Source organism: Saimiri boliviensis, chromosome 2 (genome assembly GCF_048565385.1).
Source record: "Saimiri boliviensis isolate mSaiBol1 chromosome 2, mSaiBol1.pri, whole genome shotgun sequence".
NCBI lineage: Eukaryota > Metazoa > Chordata > Mammalia > Primates > Cebidae > Saimiri > Saimiri boliviensis.
This window is the reverse complement of record NC_133450.1, coordinates 70,381,315-70,397,722: the sequence shown is the minus strand read 5'-3', so window position 1 is coordinate 70,397,722 and position 16,408 is coordinate 70,381,315. Positions and strand designations below refer to the sequence as shown.

The window sequence follows — 16,408 nt, the reverse complement described above, 5'->3', positions numbered from 1 at the left end:
CAGGCTGGGCATGGTGGTTCACACCTGTAATCCCAACACTTTGAGAAGCTGAGGCAGGAGTATCATTTGAACCCAGGAGTTCAAGACCAGCTGGAGGAACATACTGAGACCCCATCTCCATAAACATAAAATAAAATAAAAATCTTCTCCCTGTAATCCCACCACTTTGGGAGGCTGAGGTGGCAGGATCAGTTGAGGCCAGAACTTTGAGTCCAGCCTGGGCAACACAGTCAGTCCCCCATCTCTACACAAAATTTAAAAATTAACCAGGCATGTTGGTGCATGCCTGTAGTCTTGTAGCAGGAGCAGCTGTGAGAAACAGACCTCTCGGAAAACGAACTGGGAAGGAAGGGGTGATTTATTCCACCAAGAACAAGGTGGCATAATTGCCTAACAGCCAAGCTTGATTAACAAAGGAAACCTCTGCCTTTATATAGGCTTACAACCCTAGAATTTACATGTGAAAGGGTCTTGGGTTTACAGTTTTAGAAATTACATGTGAAAGGGTCTTGATCCTACAACTCTAGAATTTACAGGTGAAAGGGTCTTGGTCCTATAACTCAAGAATTTACATGTGAAAGGGTCTTGGGCTTAGGAGTAGGCATGGGGTATAGTGACTTAGGTAGCGGTTTGATCATGTTTAAGTAAAAACAACCCCTTCTGGAAAGATTCCTCCACACCATGCCTGTGATCTACAGGAGTGCGATTAGGGTGGTGCCTGGTCTGCCAGCCTTTACTTCTATTGAAATGCAGTGTGGAAATCAAGGGGCGGAATGGTCTTAGATGCTTAAGGGTGATTAAGGGTCTCCTCTCTCAGTCTCAGCTACTTGGGAAGCTGAGGTGGGGGGATCGCTTGACCCCAGGGAGGTAGAGGCTTCAGTAAGCCACGATCACACCACTGCACTCCAGCCTGGATGACAGAAAAGGATCCTTGTCAATGGAAAGAGTCAAGTTCTGTAAAATATTTGAAGAGATTTATTCTGAGCCAAATATGAATGACCATAGCCTGTAACACATCCCTCAGGAGATCCAGAGAACGTATGCCCAAGGTGGTTGGAGTGTGGCTTGGTTTTATATATTTTAGGAAGACATGAAATGTCAGTCAAATACATTTAAGAAATACACTGGTTCTCTCCAGAGAGGCGGGACAACTTTAAGTGTTGAGCGGAGGTTGGGGGCTCGTATAGGTAGATATAAAATTGTCTGATTGGCAATTGGTTGAGTTTATCTAAAGATCTGGGATCAATAGAAAGAAAATGTCTGTGTTGCAATAGGAAGTTATGGAGACCAAAATTTAACCATGCAGATGAAGCCTCCAGGTAGCAGGCTTCAGCGAGAACAGACTGTAAATGCTTCTTATCAGAGATGTATAATGAGTCCTCTCCAACCCAACCCGCACTTCCCATCATGGCCTGAACCAGTCTTTCAGGTTAAGAGTGCCAAGGCCCGGGAGGAAATCCATAGAGGTGGTTAGGGGGTGGCGGTGGTGGTGGGGAACTTTAGAATTTTATTTTTTGTTTACATCTTGTCTCAAAAGAAAAAAAAAAGAATAAAAGAGTTTTTGGTTTACACCTTGTCTCAAGAAAAAAATAATGAAAGAAAAGAAAAGAAAAACCTCAAGGACATCTAAAAGCTGGTAAGACAGAAATTACCAGGCCAAAAATAAGAGGGAAGTGGAATTCAGAAAGGGAAAAAACAGAATGGAAGCTGCTTTTTTCCCTGAGAGCTTTTTCAGAACCTGAAAATCAGAACATGTTTGAGCCTCATGGAGTCTGACGGGGGAAGAAGTCAAGCCAGGCTCTGCCCAACACTAAAGGAAAACCCGAATTGGTCAATTATTTGATGAGACTATAAATCACTTGCCTATTTTCACTCTCTGGCGTTCCAGCAGCACAGCCCCACACCAACCTTCATCTGGAGTGTCTCAAGACCTTCTGGAATCTTCTCCCACACACACCTCCTTACACAGGTCCATTCCACGAAAATAAGCAATTCAAAATCTAATCTGTTGGAACTTTAAAAATATTTTGAGACTTAAGGGAATTTGATCATGGGACCTGAGTCACGTAAACAAACAGGCAGCTGCAAACTGTTTCTCTGATTATAGATTAGCTTTTTCCTTACCTACATTGCTGGGTAAAATGTTGTATACAGCTGGAGGGCTCCAGGGAAGACCCCTTTCCTCTTCACTGTTTGTCTTAATTACAGATTAACTCCTTTCCTCTCTCACAGAGACTTCATGACCATGGCAGTGTCTGGGATAGAATGTTAAACACACTCTTAAATTGGAAAGGAAATGAAGGCAAGTTGTAGAGAAAAGAAAACAAGTTTGGGGGCAGGGGAACAACCTATAATTATTTAATTAATTATAGGTTGTAACTCATCAATCAGCCTTGTATAGAAAATGTTAAAGAAAAAAGTTAAACAAGAAATGTTATACAAGAAAATGTTCTACAAAGTTACTAAATTTCTTTGTTTTCTGCCTATGTAAACAAGACTTTAACTTTTAACTTTAGAGCCCCGACCCCATTTCTCTGGAGTCTGTGTTTTCTAGATGGCCATTCCCAGCTTTTTGCTTGAATAAACTCTTTAAAACTGGATTTGGGGCTGGGTGCAGTGGCTCATGCCTGTAATCCCAGCAATTCTGAAGCAGGAGATATAAAAACAAAACAAACAAAAAAAAAAAAGAAAACGAATTTCCTTTGGGCAGCTGCCCTGTAGGACATCTCCTTTTCTTCCATCATTGCTCTTCATTTTGTTCTCACAACTATTTTGGCAAGTTCTCTAAGTTCCCGTTTTCCCGTCTGAGTGGCACAGCAAAGGTTCCAAGATATGCTTGAGTTGTAAACCTGTCACCGTTTGAGAAACTGCCATTGTTCTGCCTCCCTAAGCCTGCTTGCCCACCTTGCAGGTTTCCCGCCACTAAACTAACCAGCCCCTTTCAGTTGCGAGTACAAAAGTCGAGTCCTGTCTTTGTTTGGGGATCAGCCTTTGGATGCCAATCCACTGAGCTGATGGGCACCTTAATAAAATCTTCCTGTCCCACCCATCGGTCTCTCCTGTCCCTTGATTCCTGCAACACGTTGAGAAGCTGAGGCAGGAGAATCACTTGAGCCCAGGAGTTCAAAACCAGACTGGTTAATAAAGTAAGACAGATTAAAGAGAAATAAACTTAAAAACAAACAAAAACAACTTTAAAAACCCCGGATTCTGATCCTTTCAATTACTTTATGCTGACAACTCTAATGTGGGTGCTGCTCAATTAGCCTTGTAAAGCACAGGGCTGACCGCTTCAACTCCCTGCTGAGGGTTGAATTTGGAATAAAATCCAGATTCCAGAGCTACAGAGTCCTTAGATCTGGGGCCCTTGCTTTTGTACTTCTGTTTTTCCACTTTACTTAGCTGAAGCACATTCCCTACAGCCAACTAAGGAAAAGGTCCATTCCCAAACCCTTTCGCTCCCTAGACCACTCACTGCTCCGTGCAGACAGTGAAAACAGCCCTTGAGCTGAAGCTATACTGAAGGCAAAAACTCACATGGCGGCCAGGATTTTGCTCCCAGAACAGAGGCCAATGCTGGCAGTGTCCTTGTCCTGTGTCTGTCCCCAACTTGGCACACCACTAGGAAGAGGGGGCCAAATGGGAGCAGAAAGCTGACTCCCATCTTCACACACACGACTGGTACTCCGGCCTTGCACACCCATACCCAGCTTGTTCACCTCACCCTTCCTAGTACCGCTCTCCCGCTCTGACTCCTCCTTCTCAACCACTCCTGCTACTGCAGGGCAAGGAGCTCTGCTGCCATCTGGGCAGATCTTTGGAACAATTCAGGCCATGCCAATTCAGATAGCCTTTCTGCTAGGGACGTGGGACCTGGGGTGGGACAGGCGAGTACCTAGCCACCACTGTCTTTGCCCCCGGCATGGCTTGCCTGCCTAGCTCAAACCTTCATGGAGCTATGATCTGTACCCCAGGATACAAACAAAAGCGGGCACCATCCCAGGGTCCATATCAAACTCATGACCAGCTCGCAGGAGAGCCTCCTGCTGCCACATTCATCCTCAGGCTGCAGACCTGCTTGACCCTTCACACCTGACTACTGCTGCACTCCAGGATTCTCAACATGACCCCTCCATCCACCCAGCTGCCAGGACCAGAAACCCTGGCCCTGCGGTAAGAATTCACTCAACAAACACTTACTGAGCCCCAACTCTGGTCAGGCACTGGGGACAAATCAGATGTGGCTGTGCCCTGCTACAGCTTGCAGTGTGACTGGGAGCAATGACGGTCCCTAGCCTTAGCCTGTCACCTTCCATCCGTCGGTCCCACATCAGCCTGTTTACCTCAGGCTCACATTGTCCCTCGCAGGGACCATGCAGCTCAGCGTAGGGCCTGCCTCTGGGCTTGCCCCTCCAACTCTCCCTTCACTCTGCTTCCAGAGATACGTTGCCCGTCCTAATTCAATTTTACCTCTTCCCAAGTAAAATTCCTCAGTGGATGCCAATTGTTTTTAGGATTAAAAAAAAAACAGCTTATTTTGGCACCCAAGGAATGCCTGACCCTTATGCCAGGCCCCCAGCTCAGACATGTTGGTCCAGATGGAGCACCTGGCAGTTCCTCAAATGGGTCGTGTCCATCACACCTCATACCGCTGACCTCGTGCCCTGAATGTCCCACCTCCTTCTGCAGGAAAGGCTTTGCCTTGTCTCCCATATCTCAGAAAGTCTTCCCTATCCCCCAAACCAGGCTCCATGCCCTCTGGTTCCCCACAGTAACCAAGCCACACTCTGCAGTAGTGCATATCATTATCCTGAACGGTAAATATTTACAGTCTGTCTTCCACACTAGACCATGAGAACCCTGAAGATAAAGACAAACCTTTCATTTTTGCATCATCAGAAACTAGCCCAGCGCTCAATATGTATCTACCTGGTGACTATTTACGATATGAATGAATGTAACGATTAAGCAACGTGTCTAGACTTCAGCTTTGGCCCACCGGCGCTAATAATACCTCCTTAATCTCTCTCTTCTGACACTCAACTTAGGACCCCCTGACTTGGATCCCCATTAAGGACTGAAGGTTTGTGTTTCCCCCCAGTTCCTAAGTTGACACCCTGACCTCCAATATGACTGCATTTGGAGGTGGCACCCTCAAAGGTGGACAGCAGCAGCTGATTGATCCAGGGTCACTTTCCAGAGATGTCTCTCCCAGGACTGACCATTGATCTTTTACGGGCCCTCCTGGGACCAGTCATGGCAATTTGGATTTCTCTACCTCAAAAAGTAAATGAGACAAAAACAACATATTAATTAAATTAACTTCAAGGCTAAAATTCTGTCTCCTTTTTTTTTTAACTTTTTATTTAGAAACAATGGTAGAGTTGCATACTGTTTGGAAGAAGTAATACTGACAGATTTCATATGTTCTTCATTCACTTTCTTCCTGTGGTATGACTATAGTACAGTATCATAACCGGGAACACCCTGGTTGACAATCCACTGTATTCAGATATGATCCACTGTATCAGATTTCCCTAGTTTTACATGCACTCGTTTGTGTGTGTATATGTGTGCGTGCGCATTCAGTTACATGCAATCTATCACATGCACGGATTCATGTCATCACCACCACAATCAAGATACAGAACAGGCCGGGCACGGTGGCTCACACCTGTAATCCCAGCACTTTGGGAGGCCAAGGTAAGCATGTTGGCACATGCCTGTAATCTCAGCTTCTTGGGAGGCTGAGGCAGAGGTTGTGGTGAGCCAAGATCGCACCATTGCATTCCAGCCTGTGCAACAAGAGCTAAATTCCATCTCAAAAAAAAAAAAGATACAGAACAGTTCCATCAGAGGGACCCCTCAAACCACTCTTATATTGCCAGAGACATCTCCTCCCCATTCGCCTGGAAAGTACTAATCCAGTCACCATTGCTATACTTTTGTTATTTCAAGATTTTCATAAAAATGCAATCAGCAGTATATAACATTTTGGGATTGACTTTATCCACTCAGCATAATTATCTGGAAATTCATCCAAATTATTGTATCTGTTAATAGTTCGCTCCTCATTACCAGTGAATAGTATTCCATGGTGTGCACATACAGCAGTTTAAGCATCCACCTGTGGAAGGAAATTTGAATGGTTTCCAGTTTCGATTATGAATGCAGTTGCTACGAACATTTGGGTACAGGTTTGTGTGAACGTAAGTTTTTATTTCTGGGTTGTGTATGGTAGTTGCATGTTGACTTTTATAAGGAACTGCCAGGCTGCTTTCCAAAGTGGCTGCACCATTTCACATTCCCACTAGCAATGTAGGAGCAATCCAATTTTCCACATTCTTGCCAGCATTTGGTGTCTTCACTGTTTCATGTTTCACCCATTCTGATAGGTGTGTAGGGGTACCTCGTGATTTTCACTTGCACTTATTTAATGGCCACTAGTGTTGAAAATGTTTCACATGGTTATTTGCCATCTCTGTATCCTCTTTGGTGAAATGTCTGTTCACATTTTTCGCTCATTTTCTAAGTAGACTGTTTTTTAACTGTTGAGTTTTGAGCATTGTTTGTATATTCTAGCAACTAAGAATATGGGCTCTATCTGGAAGGAATTCTGATGGATATAGTTACTGAACTATTACATCACTTTATATAGAGAGTTTGGCAACCCAATTTTCAAAATCAGGAATCCAGGGAAGAAGAAAAAAAAATGAGTAAGAAAAGCACTCAGTGTGGAAATCATCAGAATGTCTTACAATGTCGCAGGAGACTGCCGGCTTCTGAGGAGTCCCACTAAGACCCTGCTGTCCCTACGTGGGTCTGGCTGGGACAGGCAGCCTGATTCTTACCCAGAAGGTACCAACAGTCTTAATGACACAAGGCAGACGTCCCTGACACCATTGGCAATCAAAGCCCATTACCAACTCTCCTGTCCCACCCTCCATCACTGTCCTTGTGCAGGTAACTGGTGTGGGAGGCACAAAACCATTTATGACCCCAGCCTCAGGGCTTGGTTTGGCCAGCAGAATCAGAAATCCAGCTTGAAGGCTGCTGCTATATTTCACCCTTCCACTTCCCTTTGAACACATTTCAGAGGTACTAATCTTAAAAGTGGAAGATTCGTCACTTCAAAATGAGGCTCAGAGAGTGTGCTACAGAGGAGTGCTGTTCTGAGGATTGCAGGCAGCTGCCCCTCCTCCTTCCACCCCTGCACTGCAGCATTCTCATCTAGGCCCCCAGGGCAGACCTCCCCACAGAGAACACCTCAACAGGGAGGGCAGGACAATTAAAAAAGGCCAAGCCTGTAAAATGCCACAGTAGATGATCAATAAACGTTGGACAAAAATCTAAGCATGATGGCATGGGCAGCAACAGGGAGCTGGCAGGCCTGAGAGCCTGTCTCCCAGAGGCCTCCTTGGTCAACGTTTAATAATCCAGAGTCAACCTTCAACCTCTTCAACCTTGCATTCGTAGGAACTGAATTTTCCAGTTCTCAGTAGGTGTCCACTAATGTAGCCCACAGGAGTGAAGAAAGAAACAGAAGTTCAGTTTATTAATTTCGTAAAACAATGCAAGGTGTAACTCTGCAGGGACCAGAGCATCCCAAGACTACGTGATCACTGCCTTCTCCACTGTCAGCGGACTGGCAGGGGGCCTGGCATGGCTTAGCGAACAAGAGGCAAACCCTGAGAAGCCGGGTTTGGACCCAGGCACCAAACACAGCAGCCCAGGCTCTAACTGCTGTGCTATGCTCCCTCCAGCAGTTTCCATCTGAAACTAACTTGGGGCCCGTCCACCTACAGCCGCCTGAGCCTGTTTCTTGTTTTCCTAAGGATGTCATTCACCTAATCTCAGATGGATCTCAAAACCTCACCCAAATTAGGGACTTCACCAAAATCTCCCCCAGGAGGGATAAATCCGTCTTCCCAGTACTTAAAGCTCTCTTGTCAGAGGCTTGGTCCGAGCTGGCTATGTGCAGCCCACAGAAAAAAATAAGCATCCCCAGATATGCCAAATCTGTTTAGCTCTTTTGTTTACAAGCAACAAATATAAATAGCTCAACCCAAATGGCCATAAGCAAAAACAAAAATATGTTCATATAATGGGAGAGTCTAGTGGGAGGGGCAGGGGCAGGCCCCACTGGATTCAGGGCTCAACCTGTGGGGCCAGAACTGGGAAGGTGGCTGTCTCAGTCACATCATCTTTTGTTCACAACCAAAAGATTGGGGAGAAAACAATCCACTTCTTCAATGACCAAAACAAGTCTAGAATTGGCGCTCTTTGGCTCTGCAGCCAGAGCTGGGTCTTGTGGTCATCCCTGAGCCAATCACTATCATCACAGGGGACCTGAGACTCTGATTGGCCAGGCCTGAGTTGCATGCTCCTGGAAGCAGGGAGGAGGTCACCCTCATTAGAAGCAAACTGTGACGACTTTCAAAGGAAATACAGGCTCTGATTAGCCATGGGCTGAGTGGATGCTGATTAGCTCCAAACCACAAATGCTCACTCCCCATGCTCTGTGCTCACCTCTGCACTTGAACTCACTCCAACGCCCCACATGGAAGGACCTTGTCAACCTGGAACGACCTCGTCCATCCCACCACACTCCATCCTACACGCCTATGCACTAAAAGACCCAGAGCCTGCCTCCACCAAGCAGCCTTCCCTGATTACCTCAGCCCACACATACCCTTACTCTGCATTCTGAAGCCACTTACTGTCCACAAAACTCACAAGGCACCTAGCACAGCTGCCTGGTCAAGCTCTTTGTCTTTGGGGATGTGTGTATTTCTCTTCAATACAGTCCTCTAGGAATAAGGTATATACACTTTTTCTTTAAAGAGTTAGATTGTAAATAAATTAGGCTTTGTGGGCCATATAGTCTCTGTAGCAAACACTCAACTCTGGCATCAGAGCACAAAAGTAACCATAGACATGTAAATTAATGAGGGTAGCTGTGTTCCAAGAAAACTTTATTTGCAAAAAACAGGTAGTGGGTTGGGTTTTGCCCAAGTGCTGTAGTTTGTCACCCCTTGCTTTAGGGCTTTAAGGACTGGACTTTGCCTTCTTGATTTCTGAATTTCCCATTCAAGTCAGCACAGTACTTCAAACATAGGAACCAACAGTAATCAAAGCTAACTGGACAACATTGAATTATATTATTTTCATTTCCTTCTTTTGAAAGAAACAGTAGAAAGCTGTGAAGAGTGACCGCAGCCAAAAAGGAACGAATGTGTGTTTCTGGTCCATACAAAGAACGAGACACAGGATACATTGGGCATTTCTCTGTCCAGACTTTTCCAGAAATCAGAAACAACTAAAGCAGTTGGTAAAAGATACTCCTCTCGGGCACACCAATCATGAATAAATGTAAATGCATGACTGTAGGTGTTGTGTGTGTGTGTGTGTGTGTGTGTGTGTACATGTGTCTGCAGTTATGTGTGAAGGCTTGTGTGTCGTACTGGCACACCGCCCACAGGCATTCACATTGCAAAAGCCAGCCTCATCATCCTGCTGAATCCACTTCCTCCTCATAGGCCCTGCCAAGACCGTCCCTTAGCGTGCATCTCTGTGACTGTCTCTGGGAATAGAGATGGTTGAAACCTGGGCCATTCTGTGGTTCCATGCTAGGTATTTTGGGAGCCCTTTGTTCCTTCTGGAGGGCCACGTGCCACAGAAGTCACTGAGGAAAAGTGAGTGTTTCAAATGGGAGTATCGATCCCTCTTGGTCTTAAAGATCTAATTGTGTCTTTGAGCTGAAAGCTGTGGGAAGAAGCACAGGAAAGAGAATGAATGGACTTGGGTTCTGAAAACCATCTTTTCTGCTGCTGGGAGGGGTTGGCAGGCCCTCTTGGGGTTCCCCACTTCTATTGAGCCCCAGATGTCCAACCTTTTATGCCTCCTGCTTTCCTGCCTCACTGGGCTTTGTGAGAGCGTCTGGGTTCTACTACATATTTACCATGGGGTCCTGAACAAGCTGTGTTGTCTTCCTGAGCCTCAACCACACATCTGCACATTAGGAATAAAATCTATTTCTCAGACAATTGTGAGAATGGAAGGTGATGCATGTGAGGTTCATGAGACGTAACTGACTCTCAGAAATGGGAGCCAGCATTAATAGCATCTCGATTCCCAGAGACGGTCACAGAGATGCACGCTAATAATAATTCTACTTATTATTATTAGCAATGATCCAAAATGCTTCATGATCTTCAGCTTTGTTCATGTGGCCTCATTCTCTAGAGGGCCCTCCAATCTATCCCCACACCATGGTGTCTACTTCCTCACAAAGGGACAAAAGCATTTCCCTGGTCATTCTCCACACATACCACTAACTCTTTCATATAAGCTTCAAGAACCTTGTCTTGTTCTGAGGAGCCATATGGCAATCTGGGAAAAGAACCCAGGACTGGTTGTTCAACCTGGGTATAAGTTAGGGCGCCCCAGAGAAACAGAACAATTGGGATACACATGAGATTTATTATGGGGATTGGCTTTTCAGACGGTAGGGGCTGAGAAGTCCCACGATCTGTTTTCTGCAAGCTGGAGAAATAGGAATGCTAGTGGTGTCATTCTGTCCAAGTCTAAAGGCCTATCAATTGGGATGGGGTTGGGGGACAGCTGCTACAAGTTACTGGGTTCAAATACCCAAGAATTAAGCTCTCTAATGTCCAAGGGCAGGAGAAGATGGATGTCCCAGGCAGAGAAAAGAGAGCGAATTCACCTTTCCTCTGTGTTTTTGTTCGATCTGGGACCTCACGGAGTAGATGATGCCCACTTATTTGGTGAGAACAGGTCTTCTTTACTCAGTCCGCCCATGCAAATGCTAATCTCTTCCAGAAGCACTCCTATAAATACACCCAGAAATAGTGCTTTACCAGCTATCTGGGCATCACTTAGCACAGTCAGGTTGATGCATAAAATGAAGCAGCATAACCGGAGTTCAAATTCTTGCTCTGTTGCTTGCTACCTGGAAACCTAGGACAAGCCTCAACCTCTCCAAGCCTCAGTTCTGCAAACATGCAGTTGACTCTTAACTCTATGGGTCAGTGTGAGGAACCGTTAGGGTGAGAGTGCATGGTACATTGAAGGAGCTCCAAAAATAAAAGCTCATGTTCAATACATGCTGTCAGCCCACAAAGACATTTCTTATACCTGCAATACAAACTTGATTCCCACCAATAATACAACATTCCTCTTAGACTACATTTTTTCTTCTCTAAAGAACCACCCAATGGCACAGAAAATGAATTCCCACTTCCACCTTCCTTGTGGCTCGTACAGTTCTCTGTCCTTGTTACATTTTCCCTCTCCCATTTGTGCTGTCGCCAGCTCCATTAGAGCAGGAGAATTAGGGCTTTTTTTTTTTTTTTTTTTTTTTTAGATGGAGTTTCACTCTTGTTGCCCGGGCTGGAGTGCAAAGGTGTGATTTTGGCTCACTGCAACCTCTGCCTCTCAGGTTCAAGTGATCCTCCTGTCTCAGCCTCCCAAGTAGCTGAGATTACAGGCCCATGCCACCACACCTAGCTAATTTGTGTATTTTTAGTAAAGGCGGGGTTTCATCATATTGGTCAGGCTGATCTTGAACCCCTGACCTCAGGTGATCTTCCCGCCTTGGCCTCCCAAAGTGCTGGGATTACAGGCGTGAGCCACCACACCTGGCTGGAATTAGTCTTTATCATGATTGCCTAGACTGTCCTGCTAGTGTTCATTGAAAAGACTTTTTTTTTTTTTTTTTTAGTTCCAAATGCAGAAACTAAGAGCAAGGTTTTCCTTACCAAATTCAAGTGGACATTTTCATTAAAAAAATAAAATAAAGACTCAGAAGCCACAGGGAAACAAGCAAATGTTCCTGTTCCGCTTCACTGTCCCTTGACTCAGTGGGGAGAAAGTGGTCACAAGGCTTTCCCTGGCAGACAGAGGCCACTCAGAGAAGGGTGCGCATCACCAGTGTCCTGTGGAAGTCCAGGTAAGTGGGTCTTGTCTTGTCAGGGGAAGAACAATGTGTCTATCCACTGGTCACTGCCTTCAGTGATCCAAAAATCACTGGGCACCTACTGTGTGCAAGGCATCATGCTACATGCTGGTGTGACCTTAGGGAAAGAAAGAAGTCAACACTGTTCTGGAGTTTCTCAAAATCCTAGGGAGCCAGCCCCAGTCCTTCTCTTCTGTGGGCCTGGCCTGTCTCAAGAGGGTCTGACAGGAACCCACAAGTTCTCTTAAGCGATGCTTCCCCAACACTGTGATGCTCTTAGATTTTAAACACCATGTTGATCCTAAATCCAAACTGCTGCCCTATTCTAAAGTCCCTGGGGATCTAGGCCCCCCAAATGAATTGCTATCCAGGTCAGGAGGTATCTGTTCATTTTCTTTTCCATCAGGGCAAAATGTCTGATCCTGACTGGACCTTAACTAAGAGCTGGAGAACACAGCAGCTTCATCCCGCTCCTAAAGAGGAAAACAAATGAGAACAAAGCTTGAAAGGGCATGGAGGGAGGGTCTCGGGTGGGAGGGAGCCCAGGCGCGGTGAGTGCAGCACAGATCCACATCGGAGGGCTGAGTGCATTGTTCTGTGGAGCTGTAGGGTCTATTTACCTGCTGGTTAGTACCAGCAATTTCATCCACCTGCAGAGGCATCTCTTATGCCCACAAGATGAATTTTGTGTTTAACAAATAACGTAATATCTCTTAAATCAGCACTTTTCTCTAAGAATCCTCCCAGCTGCACACACACACAAACTTTCCCAGAGAATGGTTTATAAAAACACTTCAAAATCTCAAGAAATGGATATAGCTAGAGAAAAAGGTCTCAGAAACTGCCACCACCATGGCAGACAAGGTGACTCAAGGCAGGCGTGGGCAGTAGCCTCATCAGATGGGGATATGGTCCTGCCTTGCAAGACTGTGGTTAGGGTATCACAGAGATAATCACCTGCAGGAATGGGCAGCTGCCCCCAGGCTCCCCTTCTCCGCCGTCCCTCCTTTCCTTGATCCTGGCTGACAGCAAAGCAGCTTAAGGTGGCCTGAATATTGGGGTTTTGAAAGGCTTCAGAAATGCTCCCAGGACAGTGAGCCCCGCACAAGCCCAGACAATATGTTTCCAAGGCTTTAGATGTCTTCTGTGCCTTACTGAAACCCAACTCTCAGCTCTCGAGGCCAACACCCTATGCTGACTCTTTCTTCACTTTTGACCCTCAGTTCAGCTCCTCAGAGTTACTAGATTGTCCAGGAGGAAGAATTGTTTGAGTCACAGCCCTCCTCCTGTCCCCAGCTCTCCCACATCTGCTTTTAAGCCAGCAAGTCTGGCATCCCCATTCCCAATGAGCCTCTTACCCCTGGAAGGACAGTTCAGTGAAGTGACTTTGGATAAGCCACCTACCCATTCTGTGACCTTGAATGCCATGATGGGGTGCTTAGGCATGGGAATCTACAGAAGAATTATAATCAAGTCATTTGCATTATATTGGTTTGCATTTTTAAAAAGTTCCAGCCAGGCATAGTGGCTCATGCCCATAATCCCAGCACTTCAGGACGCTGAGGCGAGTGGATCACCATATCAGGAGTTTGAGACCAGCCTGACCAACACGGTGAAACCACATCTCTGCTAAACATACAAAAATTAGCCAGGCGTGGTGGCACAAGCCTGTAATCCCAGCTACTCAGGAGGCTGAGGCAGAATTGCTTGAACCCTGGAGGCAGTGAACTGAGATCGTGCCACTGCACTCCAGCCTGGGTGACAGAGAGAGACTCCATCAAAAAAAAAAAAAAAAAAAAAAAATTTCCTTCTGATGGCTTTTTCAGGGCAAAAATCACATAAATGGAAAGAAGTCTTGCATTAGACTCAGACAGACACATTATGGTGCTGCCCTACTCAGTGAGGTGACCCTGGGGAAGTCCTTTAGTGTGGTCACCTTGGGGGATCTTGTAAAATGCAGATCTGCTTCTGCAGAGGGGAGGGAGACCTGAGATTGTGCATTTCTCACAAGCCCCTGGGTGATACTTCTACAACAAGACCCAATTCTCTGGACATCCGCCGTGACCCACGTTTCCCTGGACATGGAGCCTCAGTTTCAGCATCTGTAAAACAGCATCAACAAAACCTCAGCTGTATGGGCTGCATGGGGTGACAGCGAGATCTGGCAGCATGTGCGGCTAGGCTTGTGCTGAGGCACCCCTGCCCCCAGCTTGCTTTCTTGCCATCATGGCCATGCCCCAGGATGATCAGTGTCTGTTCTAGGCTCAGCGCTGACTCCTGCATTTCCGCTCCTCCCCCCGTTTACAGCTGGCGCACTCTGGAAGTTTGCTTGGCACTGCACTTGCCTTTCAAATGCCCTAGAAATCTTATTCTGGCTCTTCTCTCTTCTCAAATTCAAAATCCACAATGCTTGCCCGAGGTTTCTACATTCCCAGTGCCATTAGGAGATTAGAATTTTGCAACACTGGCCTCTCTGCTGCTCCCAAGTTTCCACTTTTCATGCCAAGCAAGGCACAAGACATATTGGCCACATTCTCCTTCCAAGTGAAGGAGCAACCTGTGAGGATGGGCTTTCTAATAATGACTTAAATGAGCAGCTCACCTGGTTCATTTCCCAGGCCCTCCAGAGGGCTGGGGTTGGGGAGGGCTTGCAGGAACCCAGTGAGGTAGGGAGGGTGGGAAGCTCTGCATGCATGCCACTGGCCCAGAAGTTTCAGGGCCTGGGAGCTCATCCTGGCTCTGCCTCTCACTCGCTTCATGACTGGGCAAGTCATGACCTACTCAGGCCTCAGTTTATCCATCTCTAAGAAAGACGTGAAACTAAGCGTCCTCTAGGAACCCTTACAGTTGACCCTCCAACCTCTTGTGGTATCCATTTGTAAGTAAGAAGACTCAGGTTTCTGACTATGGGCCAGGACTTTCTACCCACGATATACATGGTAGTCATGCTTATAGCCACGATCCATGATACATGATACATATATCACACACATCCAAGATAAGCATGGAGGGACTTCCTCCCATTCTGAAAATGAACCACTCAAAAGCTACACTTCTCTCCCACTGTGGCCCCATTTCTTTGTTCTTTTTATTGCAAAACTCCTTGATAGAGTTCTTGGGGACGTTTTTAATTATGTCTGCCAATTTGTTGACGCTGCTCCCAGGGAGAGGTGGGGTCCATGTCTCCCACTTGGAGTGGGATGGGCTTTTGAGAGTATTTTGACCAACAAGGCAGGGCAAAAGACCACACACACAGCTCTGCCTTGCTCACAGAAATTCTCCTTCTTAAGCAGTTTCAATACCCTGAGGCCACCATGCTGCAAGGAAGCCCAAATGAGCCCACAGCCAGCAACCTCATGGAGAGACCCCGAAACTGCATGAAAAGTGAGAGAAGGATCTGCCTGACCAGCATCCAGCAGCTCCGGCTCCAGCCACCAACGGCCTGCATGATACTGGCCTGGCAAGTCCCAAGTCAGAACTGCCCAGCCAAGTCCTTATTCTCAGAAACCATGACAGAAAACAGAATGATTGCCATTGCTCTGTGCCACTAAGATTTGAGTGACAGGACAGCACTCAACACTGGAACAGTGGTCTGTTTGTGCTCCTGCAAATCCCTTCATTACCTCACTGCTCCTCCCAAACTGCTTTCATGACCCATGACCATCATCGTGCCAAATCCAGCAGTTTCCACCCTCCATCCTACTCAACCTGTCAGCACCATTTGACTTGAAGTCATATCCTATTACGACGTGCTCTGCTCAAAAATCCCCAATGGCTTCCCATCTAAATTAGACTAAAAGCCAAAGTCAAGACAATAGCCAACAGAGCCCCAGTTGATCTGCCCATTCCCCACCCTTCTCACTCAATCCCCGCTGCTCCTCCTTCTGCTCCCTCTGCTCTGTCCGCTGTGGCCTCCTGGCAATGCCTCAGACATGTTTCTACCTGAAGGTCTTTGCACTTGTGGGCCCCTTGACCTGGAACTCCTAGATAATTGCATGGCTCTTGCCTTTACCTCCCTCACTCAAGTGCCACTCCTCTAAAAAGCTTTCCCTAATGACCCTTATTTATTTATTCTTAAATTTATTATTATTACTATTGAGACGGAGTTTTGCTGGAGTGCAGTGGTGCAATCTCGGCTCACTGCAACCTCTGCCTCCCAGTTTAAGCAATTCTCCTGCCTCAGTCTCCTGAGTAGCTGGGATTGCAGGCACCAGCCATCACGCCCAGCTAATTTTCATATTTTTAGTAGAGACAGGGTCTCACCATGTTGGCCAGGCTGGTCTTGAACTCCTGACCTCAAGTGATCCACCCGTCTCAGCCTCTCAAAGTGTTGGAATTACAGGCATGAGCCACCACGCCCAGTCCCTTATTTAAAATAGACACCTACCAACACCCCTCACACACACACACCACTACGGGACCCTTTCTTGT

At 46.4% G+C, this 16,408-nt stretch overlaps 2 long non-coding RNA genes across 2 annotated transcripts in view; one reads left to right on the top strand and one right to left on the bottom strand.

The window, feature by feature from the left end:
* LOC141582669 (uncharacterized) overlaps positions 1 to 16,408 on the top strand; it is a 530,026-nt gene that overhangs the window by 456,535 nt on the left and 57,083 nt on the right. The window lies entirely within an intron of this gene.
* On the bottom strand, positions 1,628 to 3,679 carry LOC141582664 (uncharacterized). The gene is made up of 3 exons (XR_012515546.1): positions 3,538 to 3,679; positions 2,125 to 2,255; positions 1,628 to 2,014 (listed from the first exon to the last, which is right to left on the bottom strand). It is a non-coding gene; the product is annotated as an uncharacterized LOC141582664 (long non-coding RNA).